This window comes from Mobula hypostoma, chromosome 18 (assembly GCF_963921235.1).
Source record: "Mobula hypostoma chromosome 18, sMobHyp1.1, whole genome shotgun sequence".
Taxonomy (NCBI): domain Eukaryota; kingdom Metazoa; phylum Chordata; class Chondrichthyes; order Myliobatiformes; family Myliobatidae; genus Mobula; species Mobula hypostoma.
The window spans coordinates 36438728-36457604 of NC_086114.1; the positions used below are offsets into that span (position 1 = coordinate 36438728).

Here is an 18877-nt window from a genome sequence, read left to right on the forward strand (position 1 = left end):
TCATTGGTTAGAGGGAATTTCTGCTCGACCAGTGTGCACTGCTGGGGAAGCAGGCTGACAATTTAAAGACCGGAGATGTGAGAGAACATTATTAATAAAGTATGCTGAAATTGACAGTATTATTATAATTGTCAGGGTAAAATGGAAGTGGTATATTGACTATCAGAAGCTAGATTCTTTATGGGCGGCAGGGATTATCAGTGGAACATGAAAAGAAGCCATTATCTAATTCTAGCTGCATAGATAGGAATGGAGCCACTTCAGTGCTGATTCACGCAGCTGGCTGCTGGTGTAGTGGTAATAGAGAATGGTAATTAGCAACCCTGTCATACTCTGGATAGCTCGAAAATAACCAGGGGTTATAGTCGTGCTCCTGGAGCATTGACTTAGCACTATGGCTAGGGAGGATAATATTGTTTCAGGAAAGATGAACACTGATTTGGAAAAAAAAACTTCAGTGGGATGCTTGTTTTGGAATGGGTCTGAGCTGAAGAGTGCAGGCTGGATAGGGCACAGTAACCTAAAAGGAGCTGTTAAACTAACTGTTAAGGTGGGAGCAAGGAAGAGAAGTTTGAGAAACAGTTGAGTGCCTCAGTTGTTCTTGTGGACCAAGTGAACTTACAAAAAGCAGAAGAAAACAAAATAAGTGAGAATATAAAGTTATGAATTTAGGGTAAGGATGGGAGGAAACTTGGAGATAAGGGAAATGAGTATGTGACTTGAATGCTTTCCATCTCAGGGACAGAGATCCTGGTAATGTTTCGGAAATAGTGGAGGGGATGACTAAGACTATCTGCAAAAGAGATGAGGGAACACTCAGTGAGGAAAATAATGAATATATTAATGATAGCATTTAAAGTATGAGGGCATGGCTAAAAGCAGGTTGGTACAGGCAGAGCTGACCGTGTCAGAAGAGATCACAAAGGAAACTGGTGTCTTCTTTGCTGTACTTATTTAATTCCCTTTAATTGAATCAGCTTCCATTACCCTTTTAAGCAGTGAATTCTAGATCATAATTTTCTGCATGCAGGTTTTCCTTGTGTGTTCTTGTTTTTTTTTGCCTTTGGAAACAGTTTCTCTTTTTATTTTGTCTATTCTAGATCCTAACAGATTTGAATCAACTTGTCCTCAGTCTGATTACTTGAGTAACTGATCCCTCATCCTGGGATTATAGCAAATAAATCTTTCTTTTCCAATAGTGTCACATCTGTACTTGAGTGGTTCCAGAGATATGTGCACTCTGCCACTTTGCTGCTGTAGCAGTGTATTATTATTTCTGTCGATTTCTTGCTTTTATAAATAAAACCCCAGGAGCCTATTTTTAACATAACTGATTTGATGCATTTCAAAGATTTGTCCATGCTCACCTCTTATTATTGTGTACTTTAGTTTCCTTTACCTGGGGTTCAAAAGAATTGCTACTCATTTCATGCTGTTAAGTTGTATCTGCCATGTAGTCACTTATTCAGATCCATTGTTGCTGTCCTCCAATATCCATATTTTTAAGTGTTGTCATCTGCTAGTTTTCAAACGTCACCTTGTGTGTCCATGGAAAACATTAAAATTGGATTTGTCCCAGTACCAATACAGCGCAACAGACTAATTTTGTTGACCTCTGCCATAAAATGACTCTTTATTACTTCCTGTGCCTTATCCATGTTGTTCCTGCTCCTCCTCTTCCATGGGTTTCAATGTTATTGGCAGGACTTATTATTAATGCCCATTAAGGTATGGACAGATATCAACTGAAATGCCTTCATCAATCCTTCTCTTCCATGGGTGGGAGGGGGTGTTTGACAGAGACTTGATCAGGTTAGTTGAGCACAATGTGCCTTTAACATGCTGGATTTTCTTTATTGTCCAAGTGATTCATAATTTTGTCTGGTATTAGCTTCACTGCCATCATCTCACTTGATGTTTGCTTAGGTTATCCTTTCTATGAAAAGCATGTAACATTTGCAATGCTATAATTCTCTGGCAGAGTCCTGTGTCTGAGAAGCAGTGAGAGATAGTGGCTAGAATTGCTAGTTTCCATCCCTCAGCCACTTTGCATTATATTAGAACCTGCTATGATCTGTTTTAAGTACAGCCACCCTTCGTGCCATCTGATCATCACTTTTGGTCTGCCCAATTTTGGCAACTTCCTTTTCTTTGACTAAGATGTAGGCAGTGGACGTACTTAGTACCTCCAGCTAATCTCTTGATAGGTGTAGAGATCTCATTTTTGATCCCTAAATGGTTCCACCCTTCCTATTACTATTCTTTGGCAGCCAGCCAACTCTCTTTGCCCCCTTGGAAAGTATCTATTCTTAACGTAATGGCATGAATTATGGAGGTATTAAGACATTTTGTGTTTGTGATGGTGGAATTTTGGTTATCCCTTGATCTGTTGGAAGGCAATTCCCATCCTATGTTGTAAATGGGGTCTATGCATAGAAACCCACATGAAGGTGTAAGTGGTGAGGATTTTGCTTAGTGATTCCATATCTTTTGAAGTCAGAAAATATTTTGACCAAAATTGCTTAGTTTTTTCTATTTTTAAAATATTTTTTTTCTATTCTTAATGGTTAAGAATATGGTCTAGTTTTTGCTTTTTTAAAAAAAATCATGTTTTTATATAAAAACATGAGATTCTGCTGATGCAGGAAATCTTGGGTAACATGTGCAGTGCTTTAGGAAATCAACAGGTCAAACAGCACCTATGGAAACGAATAAACAGTTGATATTTCAGGCTGAGACACTATCAGGACTGGAAAGGAAGGGAAAGAAGCCAAAATAAGAAGGTGGGGGAGGGGAAGGAGTACAAGCACAAGCTGAAAGGTCAGTGGGAAGGTAGATGGGTGGGGGATGGGAAATGAAGTGAGAAGTTGGGAGGTGATAAGTGTAAAAGGTAAAGGGCTGATGAAGAAGGAATCTGATAGGAGAGGAGAATGAACCACAGGAGAAAGGGGAGAGGCATCAAAGGGAGTTCATGGGCAGGTGAGAGGAGGTAAGGAGGATGCCAGAATGAGGAAGAGAGAAGGAGGAGGGAGAGAAATTACCTAAGATTAGTAGAATTGATGTTCATTCTGTCAGCTTGCTACCTCGACACAATATGAGGCGTTGTTTCCTCCAACCAGAGAGTGGCCTCATCATGGCAATAGAGGAGGCTGTAGACTGACATATGGGAATGGGGATTGGAATTAACATAGTTGGCCACTGGGAAATCCTACCTGTTGTGAATGGAGTGAAGGTGCTCGACATATCCAATGTAGAGGAGACTGCACTGGATACAGTCGATGACCCTGACAGACTCACAAGTGAAGTGTTGCCTCATCTGGAAGGATTGTTTGGGGCCCTGAATAGTTGTGAGGGAGGAGGTGAATGGGCAGGTGTAGCACTTTTCCACTTGGAAAGATGAGGGCCAGGAGGGAGATCAGTGAGGAATGACAGAATGATCCCTACAGAAGGTGGGGGGGGGGGTAGTGTTTAGTGGTAGGATCCTGTTGAAGGTGGTGGAAGTTGTGGAGAATGATGTGGGGCTCATGGGATGGTAGGCAAGGACGAAGAGCTCTATCCCTGTTAGGCTGCGGAAAGGTGAGGCGTGGGTGGACATTTGGGATATGGAGGAGATGCAAGTGAGGAAGTGGGTGCATTGGTTACCTTACATGGAGATCTTGGGTCTTAGGCCACACTAAAATATCAGAGTTGCTGTTTCTACATTTTTTTTGTTACTGTTTGCCTTACAACAGATTTGGCACTTATGAAAACAAAGGTTAATAATGCAATAAACAGAACCTTGGTTGGAACCTTGGTGCCTGCACGGACATAGTGGCTTGTCCATGAAGCGTTTAAGTCATTGACATCTATAATCAAGCAAACTGCTCAGAATAATTTTCACCGTGCGAGTTACTTCGTTTGGTGTACAGTAATTGGAAGAATTCCAGAGAATGGAATTTTATTCAAAGAGTTTTCTCTTCGTTCCTCCCTTCCTATTTTTGTTTTCTAGCTCTGGCTTTTTGCTACATGGTCACTGATGAATGAATACAGTCTTCCCTTGGAATTTTTCATCTTGTCCCTCTCGCTCCTTCCCATTCTGCCCCACCCCACCCCCAAGTTGCAATTGTTCACCACAACCAAAAAGGAAAAATATTGAAACAAAGAACTTTTCCATCTTTCAGTATGATTGACTAATAATGCAAAGTCAGTGCCCTGTTCCTGCTTGCTCCCTATATGCCCTGACCTCTTCAGCATTTGAAACCATATCTGACTTCCAGAATACATTTAATGATTTGACCTCAACTGCAACCCATCACTGAAACCTCCACAGTACACCACCTTGGGAGTCGGGGTGGAGAGCAAGGGGAGGGTCCTCTGTACTAAGTGGCTTGTTTTCTATTCTTGGACTCTGTACACCTGTCACCCCCAGCTGTTCTGGATTTCCTGACTATCAGGAATAATCTTGCTGTATCTAGTTCAGTCAGAATTCTGTAGATTTTGATGAGGTGTTTCTCATTCTAAACTCTCTGTGAATATGCCCAATCATTCCAAGCTCTTTTGTATGTCAGTCCTGCTTTTCATGGAAGCAGTCTTGAGATACTTTCTTGCAGTTTGTTTCTCCAACAAATATTCTCTTCCTTCGATAAGGAGGCCAAATCTATATAATACTTGTGGTGTGGTCGCAACTAACCCGTGTAAGATGCCTTTGCTCCTTTACTTGAATCCCCTTGCTGTCAAGGCTGGCATACTCTTGGCTATTAACCACCTGTTGCTCCTGTGTCCTTTCATCAACTTGTATACAAGGACACCCATTTCTCAGTGCCCATCCTTCTTTCCCAATCAATTCACCATTCAGATAAGAATCCACCTGCCTCCTTCCCTTAATTTTCGTGCATGTTTCAACGCATGCAACACAACGTCGGTGATGAAAGCTACCCCTTCCCAGCAGAGACTGTTTATAGCAGTAGACATGAGAAGAACTCTGCAGAGAATCAGCCCCCATAAAGTGGCCGGGTCAGATAACATCCCAGGCCGAGTATCCAGGGATGGTGCACACCAGCTCACTATGTTCAGCACTTCACTTATTCAGGCTGCTGTCCCCACATGGTTCAAATTGGCCAACATCGTCCCTGTACCAAAGAAATCAACACATTCAGAACTAAATTACTGTCACCTGCTGGCACTGTCATGAAGTGCTTTGAACGGCTCATAATGCTCACATCAAGAACTCCATTCATGCTACATTGGATACTCACTAATACGCTTACTGACAGAACTGCTTTATGACGGACACCGTAGCATCTGCCATGCACCTTGCTGAGACACACCGAGGAAACTATTCCTGGATTTCACTTCAGCAATCAACATTATTGTCCCGTGGACCTTGGTCAACACACTCCTACACTGTCTAGGACTGTGCATCTGGGTGTTGGACGACCTAACCATCGTCTTCAACATTGATGCCCTCCAGAGCTCTGTGCTGAGCCCACTGCTGTACACTCTTGCCACACATGGCCTGCATGGCCATACACCCAAACAGTCATTGTCAAGTTTGCCAATGACATGACAGTGGTGGGGGCCATTGCCAACAACGATGAGATGGCCCACAGAGAGGTGGTGAAAGAGCTCAAGGCCCTAGTGCCACGCAAGTAACCTCTTCCTCAATGTCAAAAATGACAAAGCAGATGGTTATCAACTTCAGAAGTTGCATCATTTACACCCCTTGTTACATTGGTAGCAGAACTATGTGGCCAGTTTTCAATTTCTGGGACTGCACATCTCGCAGAATACAGCAACTCCTGTGCCTATCATCACTTTATAGACGGCAATCAATCTGTGTATAAGCTATCTTAGGTGTTTTTATTATTGTGTTCTTTATCTGACTTTTTTTTTGGGCTGCATTGGAACTGGAGTAATAGTTATTTGTTCTCCATTACAATTGTTTATTGGAAATGACATTAAACAATTTTGAATCTTGCTGCCAAAGTTGATAACCTCACATTTATCCACATTATATTCCATCTGCCATGCATTGGTACACTCACTAAACTTGTCTAGATCAGTCTGGAACCTCTGTATTTTCCTCACATGTTGCATTCCTGAACAGCATTGTGCTGTCTGGCAGTCTTGGAGATATTAATTTTAATTCCCTCATGTAAATTATTAATGTAATATGTTGGATTCCAAGCACTAAAACCTGTGATATGTACTAGCCACTCACATATGTTTATTCCTGCTGGTTTCATATCAGGTCATAACCTCCAATAATATGTTCTTCAGTTTTACACAGTAATCGTTTATTGTTAAACCTTCTGAATAAATCTCCACTGGTTCTCTCTGGTCAAAATTTCACTAAAGCATAATTTCCCTTTGGTAAATCCATGTTGACCTTGGCAGATCCTGTCAGTCTTTGCAAGATATTCTGCAATTAAATTCCCCACAACTTGAACTCCTTGTTATTAAAAAATCTTCCATGCAGCAGCTTGACATGCTCATAGCATCTGATACACGATGCATAACAAGAAAAACTTTAAATAAACACGTTATACAAAATTGTACAAAGAAACAATTAGAATTATAGTCTACGAACTGCAACGTGATCGGTTATACTAAGACACGAATTAGGGTTATGCAGGTGAGTTCTAAAACCAGTGGTTCAACTATTGATTCCATGCTAACTGATCAAAATTCCCTGTTTGAGGTCTCCCCACTGTTTAATTGGCATTGTATTCCAATTCCTAATAACTGGTCCAGAGAAGGTTGTAAAATGACCACCAGAATACCCACCATTTTTTGGGTCCATGTCCTTAGTGTTCTAAATGCAGACTTCACTGAGGGTTATTGACCTTCAGTTCCATCAGATTTTATTTTACCCCCCTCATTAAATTCTTGTTTCCCCATTTTGGTGAAAATGGAGCGAAGCTATTTATTCATTTTGTTGTTTTTTGGGTTCCTCATTCTGAAATCCTGTATTTCTGTCCTTAGGACTTCTACATTTACCTTTACTAATCTTTTCCTGTTCAGATGTCATAGAAATTTTCAGTAAATTTTTGTGTTCTTTATACATATTATTGCAATCTGTGTTCCCCTTTGGTGAGTTCTAAACTGTTCCCAGACCTCATGCTGCTGCTGTGTACTAATTTTTGCATTTCCTTTTGGTAACTATTATTTTAATTTTGGTTGTTCAGTGCTGTTGATCTACCCTTCCTGTTTTAGAACATAGAGCATAGAATAGTACAGCACATTACAGGCCCTTCGGCCCATAATGTTGTGCCGACCCTCAAACCCTGCCTCCCATATAACCCCCCACCTTAAATTCCTCTGTATACCTGTCTAGTAGTTTCTTAAACTTCACGAATGTATCTGACTCCACCACTGACTCAGGCAGTGCATTCCACGCACCAACCTCTCTCTGAGTAAAAAACCTTCCGCTAATATCCCCCTTGAACCTCCCACCCCTTACATAAAGCCATGTCCTCTTGTATTGAGCAGTGGTGCTCTGGGGAAGAGGCGCTGGCTATCCACTCTATCTATTCCTCTTATTATCTTGTACAGCTCTATCATGTCTCCTGTCATCCTCCTTCTCTCCAAAGAGTAAAGCCCTAGCTCCCTTAATCTCTGATCATAATGCATACTCTCTAAACCAGGCAGCATCCTGGTAAATCTTCTCTGTACCCTTTCCAATGCTTCCACATCCTTCCTATAGTGAGGCGACCAGAACTGGACACAGTACTCCAATTGTGGCCTAACCAGAGTTTTGTAGAGCTGCGTCATTACATGGTGACTCTTAAATTCTATCCCTCGACTTATGAAAGCTAACACCCCATAAGCTTTCTTAACTACCCTATCTACCTGTGAGGCAACTTTCAGGGATCTGTGGACATGTACCCCCAGATCCCTCTGCTCCTCCACACTACCAAGTATCCTGCCATTTACTTTGTCCTCTGCTGTGGAGTTTACCACCTCACACTTCTCCGGGTTGAACTCCATCTGCCACTTCTCAGCCCACTTCTACATCCTATCAATGTGTCTCTGTAATCTTCGACAATCCTCTACACTATCTACAACACCACCAACCTTTGTGTCATCTGCAAACTTGCCAACCCACCCCTCTACCCCCACATCCAGATCATTAATAAAAATCACGAAAAGTAGAGGTCCCAGAACAGATCCTTGTGGGACACCACTAGTCACAATCCTCCAATCTGAATATACTCCCTCCACCATGACCCTCTGCCTTCTGCAGGCAAGCCAATTCTGAATCCACCTGGCCAACCCCTGGATCCCATGCCTTCTGACTTTCTGAATAAGCCTACCGTGTGGAACCTTGTCAAGTGCCTTGCTAAAATCCATATAGATCGCATCCACTGCACTACCCCCATCTATATGCCCGGTCACCACCTCAAAGAACTCTATCAGGCTTGTTAAATACGATCTGCCCTTCACAGAGCCATGCTGACTGTCCCTGATCAGACCATGATTCTCTAAATGCCCATAGATCCTATCTCTAAGAATCTTTTCCAACAGCTTTCCCACCACAGACGTAAGGCTCACTGGTCTATAATTACCCGGACTATCCCTACTACCTGTTTTGAACAAGGGGACAACAATTGCCTCCATCCAATCCTCCGGCACCATTCCTGTGGACAACGAGGACATAAAGATCCTAGCCAGAGGCTCAGCAATCTCTTCCCTCGCCTCATGGAGCAGCCTGGGGAATATTCCGTCAGGCTCCGGGGTCTTATCCGTCCTAATGTATTTTAACAACTCCACACCTCCTCTCCCTTAATATCAACATGCTCCAGAACATCAACCTTACTCATATTGTCCTCACCATCATCAAGTTCCCTCTCATTGGTGAATACTGAAGAGAAGTATTCATTGAGGACCTCGCTCACTTCCACAGCCTCCAGGCACATCTTCCCACCTTTATCTCTAACTGGTCCTACCTTCACTCCTGTCATCCTTTTGTTCTTCACAAAATTGAAGAATGCCTTGGGGTTTTCCTTTACCCTACTCGCCAAGGCCTTCTCATGCCCCCTTCTTGCTCTTCTCAGCCCCTTCTTAAGCTCCTTTCATGCTTCCCTATATTCCTCAATAGACCCATCTGATCCTTGCTTCCTAAACCTCATGTATGCTGCCTTCTTCCACCTGACTAGATTTTCCACCTGACTAGATTTTCCACCTCACTTGTCACCCATGTTCCTTCACCCTACCATTCTTTATCTTCCTCACCAGGACAAATTTATCCCTAACATCCTGCAAGAAGTCTCTAAACATTGACCACGTGTCCATAGTACATTTCCCTGCAAAAACATCATCCCAGTTCACACCTGCAAGTTCTAGCCTTATAGCCTCATAATTTGCCCTTCCCCAATTAAAAATTTTCCTGTCCTCTCTGATTCTGTCCTTTTCCATGATAATGCTAAAGGCCAGGGAGCGGTGGTCACTGTCCTCCAGATGCTCACCCACTGAGAGATCTGTGACCTGACCTGGTTCATTACCTAGTACTAGATCTAGTATGGCATTTCCCCCTGGTCGGCCTGTCCACATACTGTGACAGGAATCCGTCCTGGACACACTTAACAAACTCTGCCCCATCTAAACCCTTGGAACTAATCGGGTGCCGATCAATATTAGGGAAGTTAAAGTCACCCATGATAACAACCCTGTTATTTTTGCACCTTTCTAAAATCTGCCTCCCAATCTGCTCCTCTGTATCTCTGCTGCTACCAGGGGGCCTATAGAATACCCCCAATAGAGTAACTGCTCCCTTCCTGTTCCTGACTTCCACCCATACTGACTCAAAAGAGGATCCTGCTACATTACCCACCCTTTCTGTAGCTGTAATAGTATCCCTGACCAGTAATGCCACCCCTTCTCCCCTTTTTCCCCTCTCTCTATTCCTTTTAAAGCACTGAAATCGAGGAATATTGAGAATCCATTCCTGCCCTGGTGCCAGCCAAGTCTCTGTAATGGCCACTACATCATAATTCCATGTATGTATCCAAGCTCTCAGATCATCTGCCATCTCCTCCAATTCTTACCATCACTGTCACGTAGCACTGGCAGCAGTCCTGCGAATGCCACCGTTGAGGTCCTGTTCTTCAGCCTTCTGCCTAGTTCCCAAAACTCACACTTCAGGATCTCATCCCTCTTCCTGCCTATGTTGTTGGTACCAACATGTATCACAACTTCTGGCTGCTTTCCCACTCGTACCAGGATGTCATGCACCCGGTCAGAGACATCCCGGACCCTGACCCTGGCATATTATGATTGATCCAACTGCTTCTTAAGTATTTGTTCCACCATCCAAGAGTAGGTTTATAAGTAGACTACTGAAAAATAATGTTATAATTGTGAACATCTTGATAAGACTGCCCCTGAAGGTTTGCTAGTGGGATAGATCACTGGAGTATATAGCAGGATCATATCTGGCCTCTGTTGCTTAAATAATGCAAAACTGAATGCATTCTTTGTCATTTGAAAGTGGTCAAAGGTTTTAAGTTATCATGGAAAAATATTGCAGCCATGATTTGTTATCAGAATCAGTTTAATCACTGGCATAGTGTTGAGATTTGTTGTGCGGCGCGGCAGTAGTACAGTGTAAGACAAAATTTACTGTCCCCAAATAAACAGTGCAAAAAGGAATAACTTGTTAGTGTTAATGGACCTTTCAGAAATCTGATGGAGGGGAAGAAGCTGCTCCTAAAATATTGTGTGGTCTTCAGGCTCCCATACCTCCCTGGTGGTGGAAATGCGAAATGGCCAAGTATTAGATGGTGTATGTCTTTAATCATGGATGGCACCTTATTAAAGCACTGTCTCTTGAAGATGTCCTTTGGTGGGGAGGGTTGTGTCCTTGATGGAAATGGCTGAGTCCACTACCCTTTGCAGTGTTCAACGATCCTTTGCGTTGGAAGTTCCATACCAGGTGCTGATGCCACTAGTCAGCGTGGTCTCCACTGTACATCTGTAGAAATTTGCACGAGTCTCTGGTAATATACCAAATTGTCTTAAGTGCCCAATGAGGTAGAGCTGATGGTGTGACTTCTTCCCAGTTACATCATTGTGGTGAACCCAGGGTAGATGCTGTGAGATGTTGACACTCAGAACTTGAGCTGCTCACCCTTTCCACCTCCGATGAAGACTGGAGTGTGTTCTCCTGATTGTCTCTTTTCTGTAGAAAGTGTAGGATCCAGTTGCAGATGGGAATACAGGTTTTGAAGCTTGTTGATTAGTACTGAGGAGATGACAGTGTTGAACACTGAACTGTAGTTACGAAACAGCAAGCTGATGTCTGTTTTGCTGTTTAGGTGCTCCAAAACGGAGTGGAAAGCCAGTGAGGTTGCATCTGTTATGGACCTGTTGTAGTGGTAGGCAGATTGCAGGGGGCCCAGGTCCTTGCACAGCAGGAGTTATTTCTCGCCATGACCACCTTATCACAGTAGATACAAGTGCCACTGTGTAATAGTCATTGGACCAACTCACCCTGCTCTCATTGGGCACCAGTATGATTCCTGCCCTTTTGAAGCAAGTGGAAACCTCTGACTGCAGCAGAGAGAGGTTGAAGATATCCTTGAAAACTTTAGCCAGTTGGCACAGGTTTTCAGTACCCTGCCAGGCTCCTGATACTTTGTGAGGGTTCACTCTCTTGAAGGATGATCTTCCATAGCCCTCTTGCTGCTGCCAGCTGCTGTGGGGATTTGCACAGGCAAAATGTAATTCTCTTTCAAAGTGGAGTTGAACTCACCAGTGAGTGAGGCATCACAGCCATTTAAGCTGTTAGTTTTTGCCTTATAGGAAGTAATTGCATGCAAACCTTGTCACAGCTGTTGTGCATCTGATTGTCTCTAGCTTCACATGGAATTACCTTTTTCCCCTCGTGATGGCCTACAATAGGATGTACCTGGACTTCATGTAGGGCTCTGGATTACCAGTCTTGAATGCCACAGGTCTAGTTCTCAACTGAGTAAGGATCTCCTGGTGTGTTCTCAAAGTCTCTCGCTCATCCGTGTAGGTGTTGATAAAGTTGGTGACAGCTGTGGCATGTTCATTTAGATCAGAGGAGAAATCCCTGATTATGGTCCTCTCTACCGATTCAGAGTTGTCCTTTACATGCTTCTCCACTTGGTGCTGCTGTCCTCAGTCACCACCCAAGTACTGGGAGTAGTATAGCCAGGTGATCATACTTGTACAGGATGGCATAATAGATGTTCTTGATAGTGGTGCAACATTGATCAATTACATTGGCTCCTCTGGTACTGTGCTGACGTGGTGGTATTTCGTCTTCAGTGAGATTTCAAAGCGCCATTCTGAGACAATCTTCCCTAGTAGAGTAGTCTTTATCATCGACGTCAATTACTGAATTCTGCAATAACTTTCCTTGATAGACTAGCACTTTGGTGAGATCAAATCATAAATATTGTACAGTGTTCATACAACTGCATAATGACTTCATCCTTTTTGAAATGAGGGCCAATGTACCACTTGTTTGTCAGAAATAGCTGCCTGCATTTGCCTTTTAACTAATGTGGTTTCTGCATAAGGAGATATGAGCTCCTGAGCTGCAATTGCTCAGCAGTTAAAACAAAGAAATTTTTTTCTGACTTTTCAGCTCTGTATTCTGTCTATTTTTTCCATGCTTAATTCATCATTATGCGTTGTTGCACACTTAACTCACTATTATCTTTATAGCCTCTGAATTATTGTACAGTTAGCAAACTTGTACAAATTACACATCTCATCCAAGTCTTTAATAAAGAGCTGCAGCCTGAAAATCCGTGTTAATGAATCTCCAATCTTTGCTGATTACTTCAAACCTGAGGGCTGTAATCTCAAGAACTAATTGTTTTATTATTTGAAAATGTAAATATATTACATCCTTTGCTTCCCATTTTCTACCCTAGTTAATACTCTTAAATTCTTGTTTTCAAGCATAATTTTTCTTCCTAGACTATATATCCAGTTGTACTGTGATTATTTTGAGATTCCAGTAAACCATTCCTAATCATAGATTCTAATATTTTCTGCTAATTGCTTTAGGCTAACTGATCCACAGTTACTCGTTTTAATTTTCCCTTGGAAGTTGCTGTCGTTGTTTTAACTCTCCCTCTGAAATTGTAACACAGCAGTGGAAACTGAGCAGTTTCAAACTCCTGAGAGTGCACATCTTACACAACCTTCCATGGTACCAGAATACATCCTCCACTGTCAAAGTTCACTAGCGCCTCTACTTTCCAAGAAGGTTGGAGAGCTGCTCTAAGCATACCAATACTCATGACCTACTGATACACAGTAGAAACCATTCTAACATGCTGCATCACCGTGCGGTACGGAAACTGCACTGTGACGTAGAGGAAGGCTCTACAAACAGTCCAGTACATCACTGGCACCAGCTTACGTGGCATCAAGGACATAAATATGGAAAGGTGCTAAAAAAGGGATCATAAAAGAGCCCACCCACAGAATTTATGGACTGTTAGTCCCACTGTTAATCAGGGAAGAGGCTCCAGACTAGGAGCATTAGACTCCAAGTTACTTGCTCTAATCATCTGGGTGATAAACACCACTGCTCATTAACCCACCACACCACCGTTATATATACATCTCCTCATGTCACTTTCTGTACATATAGAAACATAGAAACATAGACATAGAAAATAGGTGCAGGAGTAGGCCATTCGGCCCTTCGAGCCTGCACCGCCATTTATTATGATCATGGCTGATCATCCAACTCAGAACCCAGCCTTCCCTCCATACCCCCTGACCCCTGTAGCCACAAGGGCCATATCTAACTTCCTTTTAAACATAGCTAATGAACTGGCCTCAACAGTTTGCTGTGGCAGAGAATTCCACAGATTCACCACTCTCTGTGTGAAGAAGTTTTTCCTAACCTCGGTCCTAAAAGGCTTCCCCTCTATCCTCAAACTGTGACCCCTCGTTCTAGACCTCCCCAACATCGGGAACAATCTTCCCGCATCTAGCCTGTCCAATCCCTTTAGGATCTTATACGTTTCAATCAGATCCCCCCTCAATCTTCTAAATTCCAACGAGTACAAGCCCAGTTCATCCAGTCTTTCTTCATATGAAAGACCTGCCATCCCAGGAATCAATCTGGTGAACCTTCTTTGTACTCCCTCTATGGCAAAGATGTCTTTCCTCAGATTAGGGGACCAAAACTGCACACAATACTCCAGGTGTGGTCTCACCAAGGCCTTGTACAACTGCAGTAGTACCTCCCTGCTCCTGTACTCGAATCCTCTCGCTATAAATGCCAGCATACCGTTCGCCTTTTTCACCGCCTGCTGTACCTGCATGCCCACTTTCAATGACTGGTGTATAATGACACCCAGGTCTCGTTGCACCTCCCCTTTTCCTAATCGGCCACCATTCAGATAATAATCTGTTTTCCTATTTTTGCCACCAAAGTGGATAACTTCACATTTATCCACATTAAATTGCATCTGCCATGAGTTTGCCCACTCACCCAACCTATCCAAGTCACCCTGCATCCTCTTAGCATCCTCCTCACTGCTAACACTGCCACCCAGCTTTGTGTCATCCGCAAACTTGGAGATGCTGCATTTAATTCCCTCATCCAAGTCATTAATATATATTGTAAACAACTGGGGTCCCAGCACTGAGCCTTGCGGTACCCCACTAGTCACCGCCTGCCATTCTGAAAAGGTCCCGTTTATTCCCACTCTTTGCTTCCTGTCTGCTAACCAATTCTCCACCCACACCAATACCTTACCCCCAATATCAGTCTATGTATATAACATTTACTTATACATTGTGTTGTATGGGATTGCTTTTATATTTATATTTTTGTTTCATTATGTTCTTTATGTTTACTGTGTTTTTTTATAAATCATTGAATCTGGAGTAACTATCATTTCATTTTGCATTTGTGTACTGAAAAATTTATAATTTTTAATCTGTAGGGGCATTCTAAAATGTAGAGAATTATAGTCAAAATTGTTATCCACACTTTAATGACCTTTTTAAAAAAAAATCTATGATATCCAGAGGGAAAAGGGAACATGAACTGAAAATTGAAATTGCTGGAAATGATCATCGAGTTTGAGATGGTCGCTGTGGAAAAAGAAACAGTTAATGATTCATATTGCACTCTCTGTCAGAGGAAGAAAGAGAAAACAAGTTGCTGAGCATGTGGAGGAATGGAAAGGACACAGGGAATATCAGGAGGAGGTCAGGATTGCTGAGGTCGTTCCAGTATATATGGAGCTGTTTAGAGATTAGCAAGGAGAGAGGGAAAAACTGACATGGGGACATGTAATTCCATGAAATGCAAGCCATAGCAGTTGATGATTTGAAAATGAGAATGCTAGAAGCACTCAGTGTTTTGAACAGTGTCTTTGGAAAGAGAAGAATGAAATTGTTTGTCATTGATTTAGATAATGGAATTGAGGGCTTTCTGGCAAAGTTTGTGGATGATACAAAGATAAGTGGAGGGGTAGGCAGTGCTGAGGAAGCAGTGATTGCAGCAGGACTTGGACAAATTGGAAGAATGGGCAAAAAAAGTGGCAGGTAGAATACAGTATTGGGAAATGTATGATGCATTTTGGTAAAAACGAACAATAGTGTAGACTATCTAAATGGGGAGAAATTTCAAGCATCAGAGGTGCAGAGGGACTTGGGAGTCCTCATGCAAGACTTCCAGAAGGTTATCTTACATGTTGAGTATGTGGTAAAGGCAGCATATGCAATGTTCACATTTATTTCAAGAGGAATAGAACACAAAAGCAAGGAGATAATGCTGAGCCTTTATAAGACACTAGGCAGGCCACATTTGGAGTATTGTCAACAGTTTTGGGCCCCATATATCAAAGGATGTGTTGTCATTGGAGAGTCCAGAGGAGGTTCATGAGGATGATTCCAGGAATGAAGGGGTTAACATATGAGGAGCATTTGGCAGCTTTGAGCCTTTACTCACTGGAATTTAGAAGAATGTGGGGGTTGGGGGGAAGATCTCATTGGAACCTACCGAATGTAAAAAGGACGAGATAGGGCGGATGTGGAGAGGATGTTTCCTTTGGTGGGGGTATCCAGAGCTAGCGGGCACAGCCTCAAAACTGAGGAGCGACCTTTTAGAACGGAGGTAAAGAAGTATTTTTTTTTAACCAGCAGGTAGTGTATCTGTAGAATCCTCTCCCACAGACCGCGGTGGAGGGCAAGTCTGTGTCTATATTTAAGATGGAAGTTGATAGCTTCCTGATTGGTCAGGGCATGATATTCACTATTCTCCATTATAATTATTTTTGGCCACTGCTTACAGGGCAAATTTCTCTAACTATCAAAGATTGTTCACAAAATCTTCTGTATGTTCATTCTATTTTTGTCAGTTCCTTAATCTTTTCTGCAGTCCAAAATCCTTTAATTCTAAATTTTACAGTATTGACAGCATCAAATCTAAATTATGTTTAACTTACCTGTCAGATATAGCCCTCTTTTTCCAATAGGATTTTTGTTTCTTTTAGAAGGGCGTGTGAATTCATTTGAGTTAAGAATATTTCTTCAATTGTGACTTGTTGCTTGGTACTGCCTGTTATGACTTCATAGCTTGCTGTGTTCAGGTCAAAAACTATTTAGTTTTGGATCCAAGGACGTTGCTGTGTGGCTGTAAATAAAGAAACTATATTATGACTACCATAGCATTTCTGCATAATTGAGTAAATATACAAAGCTATTCTTTGTATTTCATAATTCCGTCCTCCACATGCTTGCGGCATGTTGGATCTATGCCACTGTTAATGGGTGAAGTTTCCTGCAATTACTATGTTCAGTCTGACAATGTTGTTTACTGTTGTTTTGATCCATGATTTTTGCCACATTGTAGTTTGGCCTACTTACTGTATTTGCATTTTTGAGTTTGTACTGCTTCTACCATCTTTGCAGGGAAGAAGTAGCCCTGATAACGATTCCTTACTATGCTTATTCTGCAGCCATATCTCTGATTATTAAATCATATTAAGCTATATTGATAATTATACTGTGAATGATTTATGCATTCATTGATTTCAATTCTGACTCATTCAGTACTGGCAAGTCTTTCTGAAACTGAATTATGCCTCCAGATTATGCATTTGTTCACAGTTGTCCACTGTGGTTTGCTTAACATTGTGAAATGAGATAATTCATTTTGACATTGGCTCAAACACCCCCAGCAGTTCTTGTACCTCATGCCACCATATCATTGTTTTGGTTGGGGGAGGGGAGAATAGATTCCTCCACTCTACAGCATAATCCTGCCACAACCTTCAGAACTCCCAGCCACAATTTCTTGGATTAATACCCGTTTTCCTGGCCATGCTATCCTCTACCACATTCCTTTTGATGGTCTCCAGCTCCACTATCCTATGGTCAGTCCACTCATCCAACATGCTCCCTTTGTCCTCATCATGGGTAATAAGAACTTCAGACCTGTTTGATAAGGGCAGAAGCTGGGTTTTTTTCCTGATTATTAAATACCTGATTATTTATTTCATCCGCACTCACTAATCCTGATCACAGATCAGACCTGTAATTCCTCTTAAGTCTTAATGTTTCATTATTCAGTGTCAAGCTAACATTCTCCTTCTCCAATACCTTGCAGTTTGTTCCTCCTACTCAACCAGCTCTTAAATGAGGTTCTAAAAGGCAAATACTTGGGCCTTGCAGGTCAGGATGCTGTTCACCGACTGTAGCTCAGCATTTAATCCCATCGCTCCCACAATCCTGATTGAGAAGTTGCAGAACCTGGGCCTCTGTACCTCCCTCTGCAGTTGGATCCTCGACGTCCTAACCGGAAGACCACAATCTGTGCGGATTGGTGATAACATATCCTCTTCATTGACTATCTACACTGGCGCACCTCAGGGGTGTGTGCTTAGCCCACTGCTCTACTCTCTGTATACATGACTGTGTAGCTAGGCATAGCTCAAATAAATAAATTTGCTGACAATACAACCATTGTTGGTAGAATCTCAGGTGGTAATGAGAAGGCGTACAGGAGTGAAATATGCCAACTAGTGGAGTGGTGACGCAGCAACAACCTGGTACTCAACGTCAGTAAGACGAAAGAGCTGATTGTGGACTTTAGGAAGGGTAAGGTGAAGGAACACATACCAATCTTCATAGAGGGATGAGAAGTGGAGAGAGTGAGCAGCTTCAAGTTCCTGGATGTCAAGATCTCTGAGGGTATAACCTGGTCCCAACATATGGATGCTGTTATAAAGAAGGCAAGACAGCGACTATACTTTATTAGGAGTTTAAAGAAATTTGGCATGTCAACAAATACATGCAAAAACTTCTATAGATATATCATGGAGAGCATTCTGACAGGCTGCATCACTGTCTGGAGGGGCTACTGCACAGGGCCGAAAGAAGCTGCAGAAGGTCATAAATCTAGGTAGCTCCATCTTGGGTACTAGCCTACAAAGTACCTAGTACATCTTCAAGAAGTGGTGTCTCAGAAAGGCAGCATCCATTATTAACGACCTCCAGCACCCCAGGGCATGCCTTTTCTCACTGTTTCCATCAGGCAGGAGATACAGAAACCTGAAGGCACACACTCAGCAATTCAGGAACATCTTCTTCCCCTCTGCCATCCGATTCCTAAATGGACATTGAATCTTTGGACACTACTTCACTTTTTTAATACTGTATACAGTATTTCTGTTCTTGCATGTTTTTTTAATTATTCAATATTCATAATTGATTTACTTGTTTATTAATATTATTTCATTTTTTTCTCTGCTAGATTATGTATTGCATTGAACTGCTGCTAAGTTAACAAATTTCACGTCACGTGCCGGTGATAATAAACCTGGTTCTGATTAATGTTTTTCCTCTGCAAATTTCAGCCAGCAATTGACACTTTTTTGGGGGAAAAAAA

General features: G+C 42.2%; 1 protein-coding gene across 1 annotated transcript in view; it reads left to right on the forward strand.

Moving 5' to 3' along the window:
• LOC134358478 (glutamate dehydrogenase, mitochondrial) overlaps positions 1-18877 on the forward strand; it is an 89052-nt gene that overhangs the window by 1521 nt on the left and 68654 nt on the right. The gene's annotated exons all lie outside the window — the stretch shown is intronic.